Source organism: Babylonia areolata, chromosome 8 (genome assembly GCF_041734735.1).
Source record: "Babylonia areolata isolate BAREFJ2019XMU chromosome 8, ASM4173473v1, whole genome shotgun sequence".
Taxonomy (NCBI): Eukaryota; Metazoa; Mollusca; class Gastropoda; order Neogastropoda; family Buccinidae; genus Babylonia; species Babylonia areolata.
The window spans coordinates 23,004,986-23,027,103 of NC_134883.1; positions in this window are offsets into that span (position 1 = coordinate 23,004,986).

Consider the following 22,118-nt stretch of genomic DNA (forward strand, 5'->3'; position numbering starts at 1 on the left):
TTCTGGTCTGTCTTTGTCTTTCTGTCACTCTCTCTCCTCTCTCTTTCTCTCTCCTCTCTCTGTCCCTTTCTATGCCTCTCTGTCTGTCTGTGTATGTCTGTGTCTCTATCTCTGTCTTTCTGTATTTGTCTGTCTCTCTCTGTATGTCTCTCCGTCTCTCTGTGTCTGTCTCTGTCACCCCCGCACCCTCTCTCTCTCTCTCTCTCTCACCCTCTCATGCATTACACATGGCTGAAGAGAGAGGTCAGCAGGGAGAAACATCACAGTCCTGCAGACCGTCACAGTGATCGGCCTTCTGTCTCTGGGAAGAGTGGCTACGGTCCACGTGCTGTGGGAAGCCTCCAGGAACTCGGACGTTCTGTTCAACGTTTCGTCCACTACAATGCTTTTATCACTCTTGTATCACTCTTTGAACGTCGGTTCTGTTATAGACATTGCAAGCAAAGGTTCGATTTGAATGTTCGTGTGAGTCGTGGGGGAGCGGGGGGGGGTGGGGGGTGGGTGGGGGGGGCGGAGGGGGCGGGGGGGGGGCAGAAGTACATGGAAAAAGAGAAGGGATATATATATATATATATATATATATATATCGATAAAGAGAGAGAAAGAGGGAGATAGAGAGAGAGAGAGAGAGAGAGAGAGAGAGAGAGAGAGAGAGAGAGAGAGAGATGGCGAACGAACAAACGATTTTTCTTTTAAGTTAGGGAAGTGGAATAAGCATAGAATAAGCATTATTTTTTTTATCCAACGAGCAAAGAAAAGCTTAAATGAAAATATGCTCCGAAGTAACAAATTAATGGTTGTTGAAGTATATTCAAAACATTCGAGAGACAGAGAGACAGACGGAGAGAGAGAGAGAGAGAGAGAGAGAGAGAGAGAGAGAGAGAGAGAGAGAGAGAGAGAGAGAGACAAAGACAGGCAGACAGACAGACAGACAGAACAACTTCACAGTTTCCTTTCTGGTCGTGGGTACCAGCCTGGCAAGAAGAACCAATTCAGGTTCTTCCGAAGAGATGGAGGAGTAATTGATTTTCGGTGTTCTGCGCGTGTTAGACATGAATCATGCGCACAGTGTTTTCTAATTGCCCATTTGTCCCGCAGTTTGAACTGCGGTGGGGTGGGGTGCAAAGGAGGAGGTGGGGAGGTGGGGGGGGGAGACAGAAGGGGGAGGAGGAGGGGGAGGAGGAGGAGGAGGGGGAAGAAGAGCGAGGGAGGGTGGTTGAACTATTGGAAGGAGAATGAGCGAGGCGCAGAAAAGAAGGGGATAAATGTACAGCAAGCAAAGCAGAGCGATGGAAGGTTCGTTAACTTCCATGTACGACATCTTTCAGTCTGTCTGTATGTCCGTGTTTCTGTAGAGTGTGTGAACCTACCTCCCCCCCCACCCCCACCCCCGGCCCCCTTCCAACCCCCTGTGGCTGTTTCTTTGTGTCTTTCTCAGGCTGTCTGTCTGTTTGCCTGCCTGCCTGCCTGCCTGCCTGTCTTTTCTTTTTTTGTTTGTTTTGCATCTGTGTCTGTCTTGTCTGTCCGTCTGTCTTTTCTATTCATGTGTGCATGTCCCCACTCCCTCTGTGTGTGTGTGTGTGTGTGTGTGTGTGTGTGTGTGTGTGTGTGTGTGTGTGTCTCTCTTACACCCTCTGGATTCCCGCTTTCTCTCTCTCTCTTCTTGCCTTGCCTGCCTGCTTGTCTGTATGTCTGTTTCTCTCCCTCACACACACAAACATATTCTCTCCCCCCCCCTCTCTCTCTCACGTCCTTCATCCCCCTTCTGTTTGTCAGTCCTTGTGACTGTGACTGTCTGTGAGCCATTGTCTCGCATTCACGTCAAGAGCGCATAAAATGCTGAGCTGAGAGACGTCAAAAGAAAGTCAATAACAATCGTTTAGCCGTACAATGAAACGGTGTCGTGGAGCCTAATGCACAGCGTGTGGGATAACGAGAGCTGGCTAAATGTTATTCTCGTACAAAAGGACAGGAATCAATGGAAGACGTGCTCTTGTTTTCTACGTATAATTTATTTTATTTTCAGGCGTCGGAATTTGTTTTTGTGCAGATTTGTTTTTTGTTTTTGTTTTTGTTGTTGCTTTTGATTTAGTGTGCTCTGGTTTTGCACAATCATCTCTTATTTCTGTATCCAAAATGAACAAACTCTGTTTATGAACACATGTCTCAGTCTGTCTGTCTGTCTGTCTTTCTTTTTTTCTTTCTTTCTGTCTTTTCTTTCTCTCATCCCTTCTTTCTGTCTGTTTGACTGCTCTACCTTTTCCTCCCATTCTTTATCAATTTTAAGAATTTTCAAATGCTTGAAAATATTTAAGTTCTTCAGAGTAAAGGGCTCATTTTCTTCGAGACTTGTGTCCTTTGCTACTGTTATATTACACACTTAGTTGATCCGTATTCAGTTTATTTACCTCGGCGAAAATGTTTTTTTTTATGCATCCTTTCATCGTCAAACTCGTCTTTATGCATAAGCTTGGTAGAGGACACGTGTCACTGAAAGGTGACCAGACCATGGGACTGTTATCCATGAACCTACTGCTCTTAATGTTCAGTGGTAGGATAGGCCATAATTATTTTGTACACATCGCAGGGAGAATCCCCAGCTATTCTAAGACACCATCTTTTATGTGTTTATTGCACAAGGGAATTTTGCACTCTAAATCGTCTGACGGTGAAAGAGTTTTGATATCATAGTTACTCGTAGACATTAAATCAGAGAAGGAACGACAAAGAGAGAGAGAACGAACTATTAGAAAAAAAATTGAGATAAGCACTAAGTAAAGAAAGAAAGGCATAAAAAAGAAAGAGAGAAATTGCGATAGGAAGAAGAGAGGAAGAGAAAGTGAGCGAGACTGAAAGAAAGTGAAGAATGGAAGAAAAAAAGGAGGAAATTAGAAAAAGGGACAGCGAAAAATAGAACATTGGGATACATAATCATATATACTACGTGTGTGTGTGTGTGTGTGTGTGTGTGTGTGTGTGTGTGTGTGTGTGTGTGTGTGTGTGTGTGTGTGTGTGTGTGTGTGTGCGTGCGAGCGTGCGTGCGTGCGTGTGTGTGAGAGACAGTGCGCCTGAACTTAAATTTGCCAGGATGTTTTTTTTCCTCTCTCTAATTTCCCTCGAGGAAAGCCTAACTGGGGTTTACTGATGGTAAATGTTGAGGTGGATTTTCTGTGTGTGACAATTTCACAGTCCCCCGGGCTAACATCACGAGTGAAGAAGGTTCCTGTACAAAGTCAAAGTGCCTCATTCTGTCTGTCTGCGTCTGTCGATCTCTCTCTCTCTCTCTCTCTCTCTCTCTCTCTCTCTCTCTCTCTCTCTCGTGTGTGTGTGTGGGGGGTGGGGGGGGGGGGAGTGGGGGAGTGAGTGTGTGTGTGTGTGTGTGTGTGTGTGTGTGTGTGTGTGTGTGAGGAGACAAGCGGACATACAGACATGCAGGCAGAGACAGACAGACGTAGAAGCAAAGAGAGATGTAGGAAAAGAGAGAGAATGGAGTGAGTGAGAGAGATTTCTAGAAAGACAGACGGAAACAGACACAGGCAGAAAGACAGAGAGAGTGAGAAACAGTGTCAATGTATGTGTCCCCCTGTTTCTTTGCGAGTCTGTCCGTGTATTTACCCGTCCGTTACTCTCTCTCACTCACTCTCTCTTTCTCTCACTCTCTCTCCCCCCCCCCTTTTTTTTTCAATGAAACCCCCTACAGTAAGGGGCTCTGGCATTCATCTGAATAAAACAATCGTTATCTCTCTCTCTGCTCTGTGCCCCTCTCACTCTCTGTGCCCCCCCCCCTCTCTCTCTTCTTCTCTGTGCTAATATATATATATATATATATATATATATATATATATATATATATATATAAAGTATATATATCTGTCTTTCTGTCTCACAAATTCTCTCTCCCTCTCTTCTCTCCCCTCACCCCAAACCCAAAATTTCCCCTTTGCCCCCCCCCCCCCCCCCGCCCCGCACTCCCGCACCCCCCCCCGCCCACCCCACCCCCCCCACACACACACACCACACACCCCAGCACTCTCCGCACGCCATACAGTAAATTCCACCCACCTCCTCTTCCCCAAGCTATCCACCACCACACATCGCCCCCATCTGGCGGCCTGTATAATATGTGGCGGGCAATACCGGGCAGCGTATGAATAAAGAGTTTAGCCCAAAAGGCCCGGTTCACACTTACAGAACGTGGCTGCGATCCCTTACTGAGACCTGGGGGAGGCATTAGGGTGACAATAATATTGTATTATTTGTCTCTGCGTCCAGGGCAACGCTCCTATCGTCCCCCGCAGCACTCCCCATGCCCCCCCCCCCCACACACACAGCGCCTCCCCTCCCCCCCCCCAAACCCTGCGCGTCCACCCCTCACCCCCTTGCCATTCATGTATAATTCATGAAACAGACAAGAAGGAAAGAGAGTGATTGCTGGAAGGAATGGGAAGGGAGGAAGAGAAGGAACTGGGGATGGGAGGGGGGTAGGGGGGGGGAGTGGGGGGTTGAAGGGGGGCGGGGGCGAGGCAGACTGGAAAAGCTATATATCTCTCTGTGTCTGTCTCTTTGCGCCTCTGTCTCTCTTTCTTGCAATTTGTATGGGCTTATTCTTTCTCATTGTCTCTGCCATTCCGCCTATCTCTTCTTGCTTCTAAATCTTCATTTTATGCTGAGGCGTTTCTGGAACGTCAGTGATTATAATTCATGTGTCCAGTGTTGTATATTGTTAGCAGAGATGTCTGCGCATTGGGAATTATTTGCTCTTTCCCCCCTCCTCCCTCATCTTCATCTCTTATTTCATTCCCCCCTCCTCCCCCCCCTCCCCCATTTTCATCTCTGTTTTTTTTTTCTTTCTCCAGATAGACGGCTTTCAAAAGAGAAAGACAGAAAGAAAAAAAGAAAGAGAAAGAGAGAAGACTCGTTTTATATTTCATTTCACAGCTCAGTCTGTGTTTATTTCACAATCAACATGAAGCAATATTCTCTCCTCCCCCATTTTTTTTTTTTTTAATAAGTTATATTTCCTGACTCGACAAAACCTTGGAAAAAAACAAAAAACAAACAAAATCAAAAACAACAAAAACAAAAAACAAAAAACAAACAACAAACAAACGAAGTGTCTTTCTTTTGGTCAAAGATTTTATGGAGCTTCGTCTTCCTCGTCGGTAAATGGAATGTCCAACGCTTCGCTACCCCGGACGCCTCTGGAGAACGCCTGATAGCCTGGTATTCTGGGGACCCAGGGTGGGGGGACTGGGCAGAGGCAGTGTGATGGGGCTAAATGCTGGGCATTTATAGACAATCGATTTGATGCCATGGAATTTTTAGCATTTCTGGAAGATTTGGCAGTCCTCGACAATCAATCAGATAACATGGTATTTTGATATTTCTGGAAGATTGGGCATTTATCGACAGTCAACAATATGCCATGGAAGTTTTTAGCATTTCTGGAAGAATCCTAACAACCTGACGTCTTGATGTGTATAGCATTTTTTGTAATTGTTGTCTTGCTTGGACTCTGACCGAGGATAGGCGCTGTATAAGTTTCTACATTAATCATCAATCAATCTGTCATTACAAAACCAAGCACTTTAACATAAAATTTGACTGTTCCCGGAAGTACCTTTAGCTCCAATGACGACAATGAACATGACGACGACGACACTAACAGTACTATTACTACTACTACTGCTATACTGCCGCTACACCTGCTGCTATAACAACAACTACTACTGCTGCTACTATTACTGCTGCTACTACTAAGACTGCTCCTACTTCTGCTGCTGCTGCTACTACTACAACTGCTGCTACTGCTGTTATTGCTACAAAACTACTACTGAAGCTACTGCTAAAAACAACAACAACTACTGCCACTACTGATGATGATGATGACGAATATTACAATGAGCACAACCATGCGTAAACACATGGCCCCCTTGGTGCCATAAAACCCGCTCCCTGCCACTGTCATTTCCCCTGGTGAGGTTACGGCAGACCGCACCATGATGGATGGCGCTCCTCCACGCATGCGCAACAGAATCAGCGGAAGCGCCGGTTATCTGGCCCGCGTAATGATATCGTTGCCTGTGTCCATGGAACACCGCCATCGTTTACGCATTGTCTCCTGCTGAGACGTTACCCGGCAGAAACGTGATCAGCGCGTGCACGTCGACAGCGAGGATCTGTCGATCCATCTATCTGAGTTTCGGGTGAGGAGAGAGATGGGGGTGGGTACGGCTGGGTACAGGTCTGGGAGGTTTGGAGGTATTCCCGTTCCGTTGGCTTTCTGCACTGGCTGCCTGTTGAGCAACGTATTGAGTACAGAACTGACTGTGTGTTTCAAAATCATTTCAGGATGCGCTCCACAATATTGCTACTGCTGCCGCTACTTCTCCTCTTCCTTCTCCTCCTCCTCTTCTTCTTCTTCTTCTCATTCTTGTTCTTCTTCTGATGGATACTTACATAGCGCCTATCTTCGATCAGAGACCCAACTCCAAGCGCTTTACAAGCATACATACACACAGAGCCATTTGCACAGCAGGCTGCCAACGTGAGCAGAGCCGACTGACAGCTGGCTTTCGGTGCTCCTTTTTCGTTTCCTGTGTTCATTCACTAATGCTTTCATTGACGCGTACACGTACACACGTATGTCGGAGTGGATTTGTCAGCCCATCTCGAAAACACAGATCCTTTGTTGATTTATCCAGACTTTTCAAAGTGATGCACTTTGATAACGGAAAGCAACGCAGAGTAAGAAGCTTGCTGTTGTTCAGCACCAAAACTCTGGAAATAATCCTGTCGCATTTTCTGTAATATACTTCGCGTCCCCTTTTTTCCCCACTCTGTTACTGAAAACGTTCTTTTATTACACATATTTTTTTCAATCTGTTACTGAAAACGTTCTATTATTCTGCAATACTATTACGACTGTCTGGAGACTGTCACTGATATACCTTGATTGCGACAAGTGTTTTTAAGTGTACGTGTGTGTGTATGTGTATGTGTGTGCGTGCATGCACGCGTGTGTATGTATGTGTCATTGCGATAGGGTGTGTAGGGATGGGAACTGGATAGTAGAAGCCTTTGTATGCGTTTCGAAGATGAAATTATTCTCAAAATTATCAACAGCAGCTGCAGCAGCAACAACAACGACATCTGCAACACCAACATCATCATCAACTACAACAACGATAGCAATAATAATGATCATGATAATAATGATAGTAACAATAAGAGTATAAGTGATTATAATGATAGTAATATTGATAATGTCACAACTAATACTACTACTATGAACAACAACACTAACAACAGCAACAATGATGACAATGACAACAAATGAAACCAACAATGTAAACATACATAAAAAAGAAGAGAAAAAAAGTTATCTGGCACTGTCATTTCCTCTACAGGGATTACAACAGGACTGTGACAGACAGATGGCATCCTTCCATGCACATGCGCACTGGGAACAGCGGAAGCGGGAGCCGACCAGCAGTTATCTGGCTTGCATCACAGTATCGGTCCTGTAGTGTCCGGAAGGAGACCCGCCAGACATCGTCGCCATCACAGTTTACGCATTGCCACCCGCTGAGACACGCGCGGCAGAAACGTGATCGGCCATTGGCACACAGTGACAGCGCGGATCAGACAATCTGTTTGATCAGCATGGCACAGTGTCTGGGGGCTCTGGGATGGGTTGGAGTAGCCTCCTACCCTGTGTGTTCTTTATGGGGAGTGCGGGGGGGTGGGGGCTGGGGGGGGGGGAGTAGAGTTCGAGCTTCTCTTTAGCCTGCATTCGGATTTCGAATTTGCAGTCGATTGGCTGGAGTTTGAGCAATGAGGTGAAGTATTGAACTGCCCTGGTTTTTCCTCCTGGCTTGTCCTTTTACGTCATCTTTACAACAACAAAACTACTACTACCACAAATGATGATGGTGATAATGATGATGATAACAACAACAGCAACAATAACAACAATAATGATGATGATAATGAGAAGAAGAAGAAGAAGAAGAAGAAGAACAACAACAACAACAACAATGAAAACAACAACGAATGAAACCAACAACAACAACAGCGATGATAACGACAACAATAACAATGGCAACAACAACTGAAAACAACAATGCCAACACACATAGTCCCTTGGCGAAAAAAAAGGACGAAAAAAAAAGTCATCTGGCACTATCATTTATTCTACATTAATTACAACGGACTGTGACAGATGGCATCCTTCCACGCACATGCGCACTGGGAACAGCGGAAGCGGGACCCGACCAGCTATCTGTCCTGCATCACGGAATCGGTCCTGAAGTATCTGGAAAGAGACCCGCCAGACATCGTCGCCATCACAGTTTACGCATTGCCACCCGCTGAGACACGCACGGCAGAAACGTGATCGGCCATTGGCACACAGTGACAGCGCTGATCGGACAATCTGTTTGATCAGCATGGCACAGTGTCTGGGGGCTCTGGCCTCCTACCCTGTGTGTTCTTTTATGGGGAGAAACACACACAAAGCTTGCTTGAGCTTCTCTTTAGCCCACCTTCGGAATTTGAATTTGCAGTCGATTGGCTGGAGTTTTGAGCAATGAGGTGAAGTATTGAACTGCCCTGGTTTTTCCTCCTGGTTTGTACTTTTTCGTCATCACTACTACTACTACTGCTGCTACTACTACTACAAATGATGATGATGATAATAAGAAATAACGATGATGATAATTCTTCTTCTGCTACTGCTACTACTACTAATGATAATAATAATAATAGCATTAATATAATGATAATGATAATAGTAATGATAAAGATGATGACTATGATGATGATAAACTTAATGAGGGCCAGGTTGATAATGATGAAGATGGTGATGTTGAAGGTGATGATGACGATAACAATGATAACAAATACAACCACTGCATACGATCAAATGGAAAAAAAAAGGATCGCTCTCTAACACTGTAAATTCCCAAAGCAAGATTACCATGAACAGTGATGGATGGATGGATAGACAGTGTCCTTTGACGCATGCGCAAAAAAAGGAAACAGTGGAAACAGGGCCAGTTATCCGGCCTGCGAAGGGATATCGTCGCTGTGTCCAGAGACTCCTGCCATCGTTTACGCTTTGCATCCCACTGAGACCTGGCCAGCAGAAAAAAAGTGATGGGCACTTGCACAGAGAAAGCACAGATTTGCCAGTCCGTTTGATCTTCACGTTCTCTGTGGCATGGGGGACTAGGGGGCCTGGAGTATTTCTGGAAATGTTCCTGTAGTTTTCTGTGTGAGAGCTTCTGATGTTGCCCTTTGTGGTTCGTTGGCGGAGCTTTAGAGTAATGAATGAAGTGTATGACTCTCTTCTTTTATTTCTCCCTTTTTTTATTTGTTTGTCCTGTGTTCTGTACGATTCTGTTTTTTTAAATCTTATTTTAATAATCTAAGTATCTTTTAAGATATTTTACATTCTGAGCTTTCCTTGTCTGAAAGAAAGTTAAATACCACTAGAAAATAAACAACAACAACAACAACAACAACAACAAAAACAAAAAAAAACCCAAGAAAAACAAAAAAACCAAAACAAAACAAAAACAAACAGAAACAATAAAGGCATTTAGACATTCCAGCTGCAGTCAGCTTAATCTTTTTATGAATCAATCCAAACATATATTATTCGTTATGATTATCTAAAATTATAATACTTAAACGACAACACGAATAAAAACAAACATACAAAACCCATCACCAACAACAGTAACAATATAAAAGCAGACCTAATAATCATTAATCATCATTCAGGCAGTAATGAACGCAACCAGCACGTATTATAATACACACAAGATCCCCTTGAAGCTAAGACCACGGCACTCTGGCACTACTGTCATTTTCCCCTGGTGAGAGTTACGACGGACAGTGATGGATGGCGTCCTTCCATGCATGCGCACTGGGAACAGCGGAAGCAGGGGGTCAGTTATCTGGCCTGCGTAATAATATTGTCGCTGCGTCCGGAGGCTGCCACCATCCTCGCCACCATCCTTTACTCATCGCCTCCCGCGGAGACACTCGCGGGGCAGAAACGGGATCGGCGATTGCACAGTGACGGCATAGACATGCTGGGCTCATCATTATGCTGCGGTGGGGGGCTGGGATGTTTTGGACGCACCCCCTCTTTTCTTTTCTTTTTCTGGAAAGTCAATGATGGAGCTTTTTTTTTTGTCATTACCTGACTAAATATTGTGTTTCGTTTTTATCCCTTCCACCCAGACATAGTGTTGTTGTTGGTGGTGGTGTAGTTGTTGTTGTTGTTGTTGCTGTATTGTTTTTGTTTCGTCTTCTGTTTCTTATGGATGCAGTGGGAAGGAAGTCATTTACAGCTTCGTCTTTTGTGAAGGACCATGACTCTCAAATTAGGAGGCAAGATTGCACTGGCTCTTAGTGCTGCAGCCTTGGGGGCTAGTTGGCATTTGGGAACCATCCCAACGCTGACTGTCCTAAAGCCCTCTTGGCCGAAAGAGTGGGGATGTAACTTGGGGAAGACGCTATCCACTCTAATCAGATTCTAGCCCAGATAGTTGGGACAGCAGTTGCCTCCTCTGCTGTTCTGATGGCCATAGCCGGACACGACTGACTATCATACATATATCTCATAGATGGCTTTTAAAGGAAGGATCGGTTTGTTTGTTTTTTTAAAGATCCTTGTGCTGGAATTATAACCATACAAACATATGGTGTTCTTTTTATTCGACATATAACTATTTCTCTCTTTCTCTTTCTGGCAACATTGTCCACATGTCTGCCTTTTGCACCAGAGGGTAATGATGCCCTTATTACGGCTAATATTCTGGATACGGGTTTACAGCTTACAGGCTGGGTGTGAATGGTCTGGAGGCTAATGCCAATGCTTGTATGTGTTCTCAGATGTGCCGTTCAACTGCTGGATGTGACATTTCCATCTCTCACAGCTTGCATGGTATGGAATCAGTCCTGTCTCCTTTTTTCTGTGCGTTGACTGCCAGTCTTATCTGTCCGCTGGAAGACATGAGACTTCTCAGCCTTTGTTCGACGGTATTGCTCAAACAAAGATCTCGGTTCCTCTCTCCTCACTGTCACCATACTGGATCTCATCCTGTCTGTATGCCTTCGCTGTCTTGTCTATCTGAAGAAACGCTTAGTCCTCTTTGAGCTATCTGCAAACGATGCGAAAGTTTGGCAATGCTGAGTGTAATGCAGCTACAACTGATGTGAAGCACATTTCTCCCCACCTTAATTTTTCTCGCGGGCATAAAAGCCCAGCGGAAAGCAAGCCATTTTGTGTTTTACACAAAAGAATTGCCATGGTGTGAATATTTAGGTGAGCACATTTTTTTTGTTAGTGATTTGCCACTTAGGTTTACAATGAGACAGACAGGCAGACAGACAGAGATAAATAACTAGATAGGTAGATTGCAACACACACACACACACACACACACACACACACACACACACACACACAGAAAGAGAGAGAGAGAGAGACAGACAGACAGACAGACACAGACAGAGACAGAGAGAAGGCTGATGAATGTTAATGATTGAAAATGAAAAACACAATATCTTACGTCACTCATTATGACGAGAAACGGGGAAACAGGGAAGAATGAAAACGAAAAGGAGCAGAGAAAATCTCTTACCCACTCTACTGTCAAACCCCCCCCCCCCCCCCCCCCCCGATCCCCCTGAAGACACTGCAGCCAAAACTGCTGCAACAAGACGCGGGACTAAAAACCTCACGAAACAAAATCTGCTCTCTCTCGACTTGACCTCAGCAGCTGAGGAAATGGAAGTCTTGTTGCCTCCCTTGGGGGAGTTCCCCGACAGCCTCGAGGAGGGAGCAGGTGCCGGGTTGAAATGAGGGTTGAAAAAGTGCTCATCCTTCTCTCTACTTTGTTGCAGGACTAGTGACAGGAAACTGGGGAGGCCAGAGGGAAAGGAGGCGACGGAAAGGTTACTGGGCGGAGGGAAAAATTGAAGGGGGTGTTGGAGGAAGGAAGGGAGAGGTGTGGAAGAAGGGACAGACAGGGTGTGTGTGTGTGTGTGTGTGTGTGTGTGTGAGAGAGAGAGAGAGAGAGAACGGGGGGGGGGGGGTAGGGACACACACACACACACACACACACACACACACACACACACACACACACACACACACACACACAGAACTAATATCACTGATAGTGAAAAGAAAAGACGCTAAACTAAAGAAAGAACACACAGGGCATAGAGGGAGTTAGAGGGAGGGAAAAAGAGACAGAGAGACAGACAGAGACAGGGAGATGGATACAGAGGGAGGAAGACACACACACACACACACACACACACACACACACACACACACACACACACACACACACACACACAGACAAACACAGAGAGAAAAAAACACAGAGACAGAGACACAAAGAGTCAGAAAGAAGCAGAGAAACACAGAGATAAAGTTTCCAGCTAATAAATCTTGTGTCAATACAGCAGCAGCAACAACAACAACTACAACAAAATCTTATTTACAATACTGAACGTTACTAATAAGCATTAACATTGGAATGTAGCAAAATTCAGTACTGTCTTTTCCGAAACCCCACTCCAGCCAGTGAGGGATGAGAGGAAGGAGGAAGAGGAGGCAGCAGAAATGGATGTCTCCTGTGTTTTTGATTTCCAGAGGTGTGACATAAAAAACCCTCAAGCAGTTCTGTGAAGAAGAAGAAGAAGAACAAGAACAAGCCGGCTGTTATAAGATTTTGTGGTACTGTCAAACTCCATAGGACTCTACAGGAATTCTTGACAGGGAGAAATGTTGAACGGCTTCGACCATGACAAAACATTTGGCTGTCAGATGAAAAAAATAGGAGGCAGCCGCGGTGAGACAGAAAGAGAGAGAGAGAGAGACAGAGACACAGACAGAGAGACAAAACAAAAGAGACAGAGGGAGACACTCACAGAGAGAGCGGAGAAGGAGAGAGAGAAAAAGAGACAGACAGATAGACACAGAAAGGGAGAGAGAGGATGGGGGGTAAAATGAAAAACGAAGAGCCAAGAAAATGAACTCACTATCAATTTCTACGTGAACTCCGAGGTGGAAAAGAGATAAAAGAGATCCAAGGAGGTCTACTGTGTCAACTGAAAGAAGAAGAAGAAGAAGAAGAAGAAGAAATGGAGATTAGAGGACCGACGCTGGAAACAGCAGAGAATCAAGCAGAGAAAGAGAGGGAAACAGTGAGAGAAGGAAAGAGAAACTGAGACACTGAGAAAGACAGAGAGAATGAATGAATGAATGAATGAATGAATCTTTATTTTCCAACGGTGAAGACATTAGCACTTTGGCCGACTTACACATCTACCGTTGATATATATATATATATATATATATATATATATAGAGAGAGAGAGAGAGAGAGAGAGAGAGAGAGAGAGAAAGAGAGAGAAAGAGAGAGAGAGACGAGAGAAAGAGGAGAGAGATAGAGAGAGAGACAGAGACAAAGAGAGAGAAAGAAAGAGAGGGAGAGAGAGAAAGACGAGAGAAAGAGGAGAGAGAGAGAGAGATTGATGGAGAGAGAGAGAGACTAAGAGGGAGAGAGAGAGGGAGATAGATTGATGGAGAGAGAGAGAGAGAGAGAAGGAGAGGAAGAAAGAGACGGAAGAGGGTAGATACATAGAGGTAAAGGGGTTGGGGGGGGGGAGGCGAAATAGGGTGTGGGAGGTCGGTGGGGGTGGGGAGGAAGGGAGGTGGGTAGGTGAAGCTGAAGAAAAAGAAGAAGAAGAAGAAGAAGATGATGATCAAAAGCCTGACATTACTTGCCAGACTCCACGTGTGATCAGTGGAGGGGGAAGAAAAAATAAAAGAAAGATAGGGGAAGGGGTCTGACCATGACAAAGCGTTGGCCTGTCAGATGAAAACCTCCAAAAGACTGCCGCACTGCTGCAGAGGCTGCACGCCCGTCTGATAGACCTGTCATCAGAAGGCACAGAGCAGCCTTGAAAAGAGAAAAATAATAGAGATAGACAGACAGACAGACAGAGAGAAAGACGGGCACACTGACAGAGAGACATGCACACAGACACACACACACACACACACACACACACACATAGAGCGAACGAGCGAGAGAGAGAGAGAGAGAGACAGACAGACAGAGACAGACAGACAGAGATGGAGAGCGTGAGATACAGACACAGAAGGGGGAGAGAGAGAGAGAGTGAGATTGCGAAAGGAGAGAGAGAGAGAGAGAGAGAGAGAGAGAGAGAGAGAGAGAGAGAGAGAGAGAGAACGGATGACGAGTTTGAAAATGGTGGTAGAACAAGAAGAAGAACAAGATAACAAGATGTACAAGAATTAGAAGAAGATAAGAACAAGAAGAAGAAGAACAAGATCAAAACAAGCAACACGTACTAGAAGAAGCAGAAGAAGAAGAAGAGGAACAAGAAATAACCGACAAGAAGAACAAGAACAAAAATACAACAACACAAAAAGCAAGAACAAGAGGAGGATGAAGGCTGACAATGGATATTACACCTGTAACAGTTCAACGAAATAGATTATCATTCATACAAAAGGTTTCTGTCGCGTCAATGGGGCCGCGTGAGTAGCTTTATCGCCTGATTCGATATTTTCCTCCGGTCATCATGAATTGAAGAGGCTGTCCTGACAAACCTTACATTTCTAAAACGCGTCTGCGTTATATGATAATTTGATAATTAAAATTCTCTGATAATTTTGTGCTTAAACAAACAAACCAATATGCTTTCTACAGCGGAAACCAAAACATTCCTGTACGGAAAGTTCCTTGCTCCTGGGAAAGAACGCGAGAAGCAAATATCATGGAGACAATACCATAGTCTTGCTAAAACAATCCTCTAATGAACTGTTGAGGGAGGGCGGCGGAGAGAAAAAGAAACAAGATTCACTGACAACGTTGTAGAACGGACAGGAAAACCATTATCAGAGACCCAGACATAGACACACAACCGGCAGACCAGGATAAATCTGGTGAACAATTCGTCGCCCCAATGACTCTTCACAGAGCTAATGGTAGAAGAAGAAGAAGAAATACACCAACAACAGCAAAAACAACAAAAACAACACAAAAACGATAGCAGAGGAACGAGACGACCAACCCACGCATGGCATTTTGGATTCCATCCATCGGGATTTGACGATGTTTCCTAACAGGTATTGGGCACGCCTGCCGTCACAATACCCGCCCAGGTGATGGGTGATAAAATACGATGAAGACGAACCCCCTGCTGATGCTGATGGTCTTGATTATATCGATGGTTGTGGTGGTAGTGGAGTGATACTGGGGATAGTGATAGCTGCGGTAGTGTTCGTGGGAGCCGGGGAAAGGGCGGATGTATTTAAAAAAAAAAAAAAGAAGAAGAAGAAGAAAAACGCGATGAGAGTAGTTGCGAGGGGAAAAAAGAGACAAAAATGGAGGAGGAGGGAGAAGGGGGATCAACAACAGGAAACAACAGGACAAGTAGATGACTGTAGATGTGAAGAAGGAAAGAAAAGAAATGTCGAAAGAAAGCGGGAGAAACCATTACCAAACTCTGAAGTCACTATCAAACTCCCTCCGGAATTCACTATCAACCCCCCTGCGATCTTCAAGGGCGAGAAAGACAGACAGAAAGACAGAAAGAAAAAAAAAGTGGGAGAGGCCAAGTTTGACCATGACAAAGCATTTGTCTGTCAGATGAAACCTTTACTGACTGCTGAGAGGGCTGCAGCCCTTCGATAGACTAATCAATAGAGAGCAGAGGACAAGGGGACAAAGAGAGAAAGAGAGAGACGGTAGGCTGAGGCTGAGGCTTGGGCGGAAGGTCTGGCATGGATTGATTGCAAAACTCCGGTGGTTTGTTAAAGCACTGTGGGTAGGGTCGCTGGAGGTTTCCGTCTCGTCACTGCTTCACTTCCCCTTATCTTTTCTTCCTTTCGATTTCTTTCTCTTTTCAAGTAAGATTTCATTCTTCAGCGAAAAAAAGGCCAGTTTCAGTTTCTTCAAAAGGTGGTTGTGATTGTGTGTGTGTGTGTGTGTGTGTGTGTGTGTGTGTGTGTGTGTGTGTGTGTGTGTGTGTGTGTGTGTGTGTGTGTGTGTGATTTGGAAGAATTAGCAGTAGAAGAAGAAGCAGCATTAGCAGAAGAAGAAGAAGAAGAATCTTTAATGGGTAAAGAATTAGGCGCAGAAAAGGTCTTTTTACAATTCTGCCCATTTAACGACACAAAACATAAAAACAAAGAACGATACAAAACATAGAAATAAAGAAAAATGATAATAAGAACGACGAATAAGAATAGTAACTGGAATAGTCTATTAAAAGTAACAAAGCAATGAAAAGAACAATTGGTACATTATCACGTACCTACGTACACACACACACACACACACACACACACACACACACACACACACACACACACACACACACACACACACACACACACACACACACACATCATAAAACAAGCAAACAAAGACATACGTACACATTCAAGCCCACACACTCAAACACACACAAACACACACACGCACTTACTGTTAATTTGCTAGCACGATCACACATACAAGAAGAAGAAGAAGAAGAAGAAGAAACAACAACAGCAAAAACAACCAGGACAAGGAGAAAGGAAAAAACAACAACAAAAAACAAAAATACAACCTTAAAAAACACACCAAAAAACCCGAAAGGAAACGAAACGTAAGGGGATAAGACAACAACAAAACAAACAAAACAAAAAACAAAAACAAAAAACCCAAAAAACCGGAAGAAACAAACAAAAAAACAACAACAAAAACGACAACAAAACTGAAAAGGAAAAGGAAAACAAGCCATCCAATTAACACCCAGCGCGCACACACACACACACACACACACACACACACACACACACACACACACACACACACGCCACACCGCACTCGCTCCGTCCTCACTGACTGTGGCCGCCATTAATGACCCACAATCCAGCTTCCGGTGACGTCAGCAATGGACGCGCGAGGCGTCCGGGGGACAGGCAAATGATGGCGTGGGACGGCCCAGTGACGTGGGCGTCCGGTGTTGGCTAGCCATTAACCCCTGACCGGTGGGAGCGAGAGGGTCGGGCTTGGGGACAGTAATTAGGCCTATCTGACTCATCAATCAATCAATCGTCATCAGAGTTAATGAATTTCCTCCACCCCGCCCCCCTCTTGAAAGATGGGGGCCGCCAGCTACTGTGATTGGAAACTGGAGGGCGATCGTGGGGTTGGTGGTGGAGCCGGTGGTGGTGGTGGTGGTGGTGGATCTAGCTAACCTTTGCTGCTGTTTGGATAATGGATCGAGTGGATCTAGTGTCCAAAATGATCTGTTGATAGCTTTCGGGGCAGATCGTGATATATAGGTTACGTATTGATAACGTTCGGGTGGATACGGGACCTAATGTTGTACCTGCGAATGACATGATTATGCTCGTCTTCACTTCGAAAGTTCCGTCCGTATGATAAGTATCCTTTTCCCTTTGGCCGTGCACCCCAAAAGGTTATTAAGGGGAAAAAAGGGCTATCTGAACGTATGTCCTCGTAGCTTAAGGACGCTTCAGACCAGTTTCAGTTTCACAGAGGCGTCAAAGCGTGCGGCCTAATCCATACATGCTACACAACATCCGCTTTAAAAATTATACAAAAAGGGAGGAGAAAATGCCTGACCGCATAGACCAAAGTAACGTGCCTGTGGGTATGCGTGTTTGTGTGCGCGCGTGGTGGGAGGTGCGGGATATGTGACTGATAAGCTGAGAGATTTAATCAGATTTTATCACAATCAGAGATGACATTTCTCGCAGATGTTAGATTTTTTGTTGTTGTTGTTGTTGTTGCGATTATTGTATTGTATTGTATTTCTCTGTGTGAAATTCAGACTGCTCTCACCAGGAAGAGCACGTCGCTACACTACAGCGCCACCTATTGTCAAGAAAACATGATTTGAATGGTGTTATTACCTCAAATACAATTATATTTTATTGCGCTAAAAAGACCCATAGCATTAGATATTAGATTTGGTCGACCAGTGACGTCAGATGTGGCGTGGTGTTGGGGATGAGACGATACTTGTTTCTGAACAGATCATGCTAGGTTTGATCCCCGTCGCAGGCCTGATGTTTGTTTGTTTGCTTTTGTTGTTGTTGTTGTTGTTGCTGCTTTTATCTACCCCCTCCCTTCCCCCCCCCCCCCCCCCCTCATATGATTCCTTTACTGGATCTAGCGTGTGTCACACTTGAGTCTTGAAGGCCTTGCCTCTCTTGTTTTTGTTTTTCCTATCCAAGTGGATTTTCCTACTGAATTTTGACAAGAACAACCCTTTTGTTGCCGTGGGTTCTTTTACGTGCGCAAAGTGCATGCTGCACACGGTACCTCGTTTTATCGTCTCATCCGAACGACTAGCGTCCAGACCACCACTCAAGGTCTAGTGGAGGGGGAGACAATATCGGCGGCTGAGCCGTACCCGTGATTCGAACCAGCGCGCTCAGATTCTCTCGCTTCCTAGGCGGACGCGTTACCTCTAGGCCATCACTCCACTTATGCCACACACACACACACACACACACACACACACACACACACACATGCGCGCGCGCGCGCACACACACACATTCACATGTGCTCACTCACTGTAATTGATTTTCGCTGTTTGAGGAATAACTAGCACCCACAAGAAAGAGCGCGTGGCCTTTCAACCCTTGTTTTTGCAGTCCCAAGCGAGCATGTAGCGGAGATGAAAACATTCAGACGACTGTGAAAAAAAAGCCATCTTTTCTGAGACAAGATACATGCATTACACCCTTTTTACGTGAATTCTCTCTCTCTTTCTGTCTCTGTCTCTCTCTTTCTCTCTCTCTTTTTCTCCCTCTCTTTCTCTATGTCTCTCAATCTCTTTCCCTCTCTCACTGTTTCCCTCTCTCCCTCTGCCTATTTTCATTGTTCTCATTGAAGTTCCTCTAATCTCCGTTTTTGTTTTCTTATTCTTCTCGCTCTTTTAGTTGACACAGCCGGATGCATTTGTAAAAGTTGACCAAAGTTTCATCTCTATTTTCCGCCTTGAAGTTTACACATAACTCTCTCTCTCTCTCTCTCTCTCTCTGTGTGTGTGTGTGTGTGTGTGTGTGTGTGTGTGTGTGTGTGTTGTGCGTTGATTCTTTCTCTGTGTCTGTCGTTCTCTGTCTCTGCCTCTGACCAGGTCTGTTAGTTTGTCTTCTACTCATTCTATCTCTTTCTCCCGTTTAGTTATTCTGGTTTCTGAACTGAAGTAGTAGACTTTAGAGCAGGAAGGTGGCGCTGGGTATGCTTTAAGAACACAGCGATATTAATCTGAAGTAACCGCACTCACCCAGAAAGGGATGGTATAAAACTTCTAAAGCCCCAAGGCTACACCCATTCGGTTGCACTCTCGCGGTTCTTCCGCTTGTTTTCCGGTTAACATTTTTTTTTAAAGTGTGGTTCCACACCATCAGTGATAAAACCCCACTCAAGACGTTCAGTGTGGACAGATAAGTATACTGCAAAACGTATTTAATTGAAAAGCTCAACTCTGTATGTATGTATGTATGTATGTATGTATATATCTATGTATGTATCTATACATCTATGTATCTGTCTACCCACATATCTTGATTGACTGATGAATTTTATTGTAGTGCATTGTGCTGTGTTGTATTGTAGTGTAATGTATTGCACTGTTACTTTTGGTCACATCAAATTTCTCTGTATGAAAACCGGATTGCTAGCAGTCCCAGACGAGAGCACATACCCACAGTACAGCACCATCCCAATCATTCCTTTTTGTTTCTTTCCTTTGTATCTGCAACTGTACCTGTTTACCGTCAAAGTTAAATAATAATAGTAATAATAATAATAATGGTATTTACACAGCGCTGAATCTTGTGCAGAGACAAATCAAAGCGCTTTCGCACCAGTCATTCACACGCATGCATAACTCTAAAACTGGAGAAATTGAAGATAAGGAAGAGGCAGGGAAGGGAGGCTATTTTGGGAAGAGGTGGGTTTTAAGACCAGACTTGAAAGAACTGAGTGTGGAGACTTGACGAAGCGAAAGAGGAAGTTCATTCCAATTGCAAGGTCCGGAGACAACAGCCAACAGTCGATTTTTTTAAAATCTGGGTATGCGTAAACAGTGGATTCGAAGCCGATCGTAGTGAGCGAGATGGAGTGTAGAGGTGAAGGCAGCCGCAGAGGTGATCGTTGATTGCTAACAGAATTTTGCCAGGAACAACTCTCTTGTTGTCGTTGAGTCTTTTACCACAGTTTTTATGTCATCTGAATGACTGACACCCAGACCACCGCACGAGGTCTTGTGGAAAAGGGAGTTAAGATGCAGGTCTCCACCCACAAAAACGGAGTATGGCTGCCTACAGGGAGGGGCAAAAACGGTCATACACGTAAAAGCCCACCCGTGTACATACGAGTGAACGTGGGAGTTGCAGCCCACAAACGAAAGAGAAGATGCAGGTCTGTACGGGAATCGATCTCGTGGATATTTACTTTCTAATAATGGCTTATTACAACTTGACAACCCAACCTCATGGGATGGGAAATACAGAAAGAGTGAAAGAGGAGGTGACTGTGTGTATGCGAAAGAAAAGGGAGCGTGAAACAGATAATTATAATTATAAATACACACACACACACACACACACACACACACACACACAGAGATAAATATATATATATATATATATATATAGATAGAGAGAGAGAGAGAGAGAGAGAGAGAGAGAGAGAGAGAGAGAGGCGAGAGAGAGAGGCGGGAGGCATAAAACTTTTGTCTTCATTAATTTTCTTTGTTGTTCCAAAGATCCGCGTGGAAACAGTGAGAGAAAGAGAGAAAGTTGCGGGGTGGTGGTGAAATCAGCAATAATCAATCAGTCAGATGCTCGATTTGCCCTGTGGCTGATCATTGTCAATGGGAAATAACCAGTCATAGATTCGACAAGCACTGTGGCTGGTTATATCCAATGGAAGATAAGCAGTCAGAGATTCGTTCAGCACTGTGGCTGGTCATCGTCAATGAGAGATAACCAGAGATTCGATAAGCACTGTGACTGGGCATTGTAAATGGGAGATAATTAGAAATTCGATCAGCGCAATTGCTGATCAGTGTAAATGGGAGATAATCAGTCACCGATTTGACAAGAACTGTGACTTAATTGTCAAAGGGAGATAGAGATTTTGTCAACTTTGTGGCTGATTATTGCGATTGGGAGACAGAGAATCGAAAAGCCTTGTGGCTGATCATTGTCATGAGGAGATGATAATCAGTCAGAGATTGTGTTAGTTTTGTGGCTGATTATTGTGAATGGGAGACAATCAGTCAGAGAATCGATAACCCTGTGGCCGATCAGCGTCAATGGGAGATGATAATCAGTCACATTGTGTCATCCTTTTCGCTGATCACTATAGATGGGAGATAGTCAGAAAATCGATAAACCCTGTGGCTGATCATTGCCATGGCGGAGATGATAATCAGTCAGAGATTGCTTCAGTCCAGCTTTTGTGACTGATCAGTGTTAATGGGAGATAATCAGAGAATCGATAAGCCCTGTGGCTGATCATTGTGAATGATGCAGGAGATAATCAGTAATCCAATCACCGAACCAGAGCCTTCGTCGGCACTGTCGATGTTCGTTGTCACTGAGCGAGGTTTAATCAGTCAAAAATTGCAAAACAAAACAAAACAAAACAAAATCGAATAAAATCAGATTAAAAAAAAAATAAATGAGTAAAAATCAGAACCGATCGGCACCATCACAGACCCCCTGTCATATTCCAGTATCAGGCTCACCAGGCACCAGCAGTGTGTGTTGTCGTGGTGGGTCAGGTTTCAGGACACTTGGGCTGAGACGTGTCCGCACATTGCCTGTTGTTCCAGTGCAATGGAATATTTACGCGGCGCAGGCTCAAAAGGATGTGCTGATCTGATCTCTGATCTGCTTTCGTGTGGGTGGTCTTTTCGTCATGTGTGTGTGTGTGTGTGTGTGTGTGTGTGTGTGTGTGTGTGTGTGTGTGTGTGTGTGTGTGTGTGTCTGTCTGTCTGTCTGTCTGTCTGTCTGT